Genomic DNA, 3480 nt, shown 5'->3' with positions numbered 1-3480 from the left:
ATTGAGAAACTTGCTCTCCAGTTACATCTTCATCCTCTTCTGAGGAAGAATAGTTTTCGAAGCTCATGAATGGCAGAAGGAGATTTAGTGAAATCTCTATGGTCTCTATATGAGCCTCAGATTCCTTTAGGTCCTCAATAGGGAACTCCTTCTTGTTTGAGAGACGTCCCAGGAGGTCTTCCTCACTAGGATTTTTGTCCTTCTTCTCCCTTGTGCGTTCGGCCATATTAATTACATCAATGGCCTTGCACTCTCCTTTTGGATTCTCTTCTGTATTGCTTGGGAGAATACTGGGAGGATTTTCATTGATTTTCTTACTCAGCTAGTGACTTTCTTACTCAGCTGGCCCACTTGTGCCTCTAGATTTCTGATGGAGGATCTTGTTTCACTCATGAAACTTAAAGTGGCCTTACACAGATCAGAGACTAAGTTTGCTAAGTTAGAGGTGCTCTGCTTAGAATTCTCTGTCTGTTACTGAGAAGATGAGGGATAAGGTTTGCTATTGCTGAGCCTATTTCTTCCACCATTATTAAAGCCTTGTTGAGACTTTTGTTGATCCTTCAATGAGAAATTTGGATGATTTCTCCATGATGAATTATAGGTGTTTCCATAAGGTTCACCCATGTAATTTACCTCTGCTATTGCAGGGTTCTCAGGATCATAAGCTTCTTCAGAAGCTGCCTCTTTAGTACTGTTGGATGCATTTTCCCATCCATTCAGACTTTGAGAAATCATGTTGACTTGCTGAGTCAACACTTTATTCTGAGCCAATATGGCATTCAGAGTATCAATTTCAAGAACTCCCTTCCTTTGAGGCGTCCCATTATTCACAGAATTCCTCTCAGAAGTGTACATGAACTGGTTATTTGCAACCATGTCAATAAGTTCTTGAGCTTCTGCAGGTGTTTTCTTTAGGTGAATGGATCCACCTGCAGAATGGTCCAATGACATCTTAGAGAACTCAGATAGACCATAATAGAATATATCTATCATGGTCCATTCTGAAAACATGTCAGAAGGACATCTTTTGGTCATCTGTTTGTATCTTTCCTAAGCTTCATAGAGGAATTCACCATCTTTTTGTTTGAAGGTCTGAACATCCATTCTAAGCTTGCTCAGCTTTTGAGGAGGAAAGAACTTAGCCAAGAAGGTCGTGACCAGCTTATCCCAGGAGTCCAGGCTATCTTTAGGTTGTGAACAACCATGTTCTAGCTCTGTCTCTTACAGCAAAAGAAAAAAGCATGAGCCTGTAGACTTTAGGATCTACTCCATTTGTCTTTACAGTTTCACAGATCTGCAAGAACTCAGTTAAAAACTGATAGGGATCTTCTGATGGAAGTCCATGAAACTTGCAGTTTTGTTGTATTAGAGCAACTAGTTGAGGTTTCAGCTCAAAATTATTTGCCCCAATGATAGGGATTGAGATGCTTCTTCCATCAAACTTGGAAGTAGGTGTAGTATAATCACCAAGCATCCTCCTTGCATTATTGTTGTTAGGTTCGGCTGCCATGTCTTTTTCCTGTTCGAAAGTTTCAGTAAGGTTGTCTCTGGATTGTTGTAATTTAGCTTCTCTTAATTTCCTCTTCAGAGTCCTTTTAGGTTCAGGATCAGCTTTAACAAGAATGCCTTTTTCCTTGTTCCTGCTCATATAGGGAAGAAGAGAACAAGAAAAGAAAGAGGAATCCTCTATGTCACAGTAAAGAGGTTCTTTATTGTTAGTAGAAGAAGAAAGCACAGTAAAGAGGTTCCTTATTGTTAGTAGAAGAAGAAAGGGAATAAAGAAAGGAGAATCCAAACAGAAGGGTAAGGATAGGGGTAGTGAATTGAGATGAAGAGAGGTGAAGAGAAGTGTTAGTGAATGAATAAATAAATAGAATAATATGAGAGAAGGAGAAATTTTTGAAAATATATTTTAAAAAAGAGTTAAATGATTTTCGAAAAATAAAGATAAGAAATAAAATTAAAATTAAAATTTAAAACAATTAATTAATTAAAAAGAATTTTTGAAAAAGGATGAGATATTTTCGAAAAAGATTTGATTTGAAAAAGTTTTGAAAAGATAAGATTTTTAAAAATTGAAAATTTGACTTGACTTGTAAGAAACAACTAATTTTAAAAATTTTTGACTAAGTCAACTCAAATTTTCGAAAATTATGAGAAAATTAAGGAAAAGATATTTTTTGATTTTTTTGAAATTTTTTATGATGAGAGAAAAAAAACATAAAAATGACCCAAAACATGAAAATTTTGGATCAAAACTCATGATGCATGCAAGAACACTATGAATGTTAAGATGAACACCAAGAACATTTTGAAGATCATGATGAACATCAAGAACAAATTTTGGAAAAATTTTTGATGCAAAGAAAACATGTAAGACACCAAACTTAGAAATCTTTAAAGCATGGACTCTAACAAACAAAAAATGCATATGAAAAACAACAAAAGATACTAAACAAGAAAACATCAAGATCAAACAAGAAGACTTGTCAAGAACAACTTGAAGATCATGAAGAACACCATGAATGCATGAATTTTCGAAAAATGCAAGAAAAATTTTTAAAGCATGCAATTGACACTAAACTTAAAAATTGACTCAAGACTTAAACAAGAAACACAAAATATTTCGGTTTTTATGATTTTATAATTTTTTTTGTATTTTTATTTTTTTTGAAAATTATATTTTTGAAAAACAAAAATAAAGAAAAAATTTTTGAAAGATTTTTTGAAAACTTTTTTGAAAGGAAAATTAAAAGAAAATTACCTAATCTGAGCAACAAGATGAACCGTCAGTTGTCCATACTCAAACAATCCCCGACAACGGCGCCAAAAACTTGGTGCACGGATTTGTGATCATCAACAATGGCTCCAATAGTTTGGTAGCTCTCACACGTGAATTACACTTAGTCACAACTCCGCACAACTAACCAGCAAGTGCACTGGGTCGTCCAAGTAATACCTTACGTGAGTAAGGGTCGATCCCACAGAGATTGTTGGTATGAAGCAATCTATGGTCATCTTGTAGATCTCAGTCAGGCTGATTCAAATATGATTGGATTAGATATTCAAAAGATAAATAAAATAAACAGGAAATAAAGATAAAGTTACTCATGTAATCCAATGGTAGGAATTTCAGATAGGGGCATGGAGGTGCTGTGTTCCTTCTAAATCTCTACTTTCTTATTACATTCATTCAATCCTTCTTTCTCCTTTCCATGGCAAGCTGTATGTAGGGCATCACTGTTGTCAATGGCTACATCCCATCCTCTCAGTGAAAAAGGTCCAAATGCTCTGTCACAACACGACTAATCATCTGACGGTTCTCAATTAAGTTGGAGTAGAATCCAGTGATTCTTTTGCGTCTGTCACTAACGCCCAGCCTTCAGGAGTTTGAAGCTCGTCATAGTCATTCAATCCCGGAATCCTACTCGGAATACCACAGACAAGGTTAGACTTTCCAGATTCCCATGAATGCCGCCA

General features: G+C 35.6%; 1 non-coding gene across 1 annotated transcript; it reads left to right on the top strand.

Moving 5' to 3' along the window:
* Positions 1–1009: 1009 nt before the first annotated feature.
* Positions 1010–1113, top strand: LOC127747410 (small nucleolar RNA R71). The gene has a single exon (XR_008009209.1). It is a non-coding gene; the product is annotated as a small nucleolar RNA R71 (small nucleolar RNA).
* Positions 1114–3480: the final 2367 nt, after the last annotated feature.

This window comes from Arachis duranensis, chromosome 4 (genome assembly GCF_000817695.3).
Source record: "Arachis duranensis cultivar V14167 chromosome 4, aradu.V14167.gnm2.J7QH, whole genome shotgun sequence".
Lineage (NCBI taxonomy): Eukaryota > Viridiplantae > Streptophyta > Magnoliopsida > Fabales > Fabaceae > Arachis > Arachis duranensis.
This window is presented reverse-complemented; position numbering and strand designations above follow the sequence as displayed.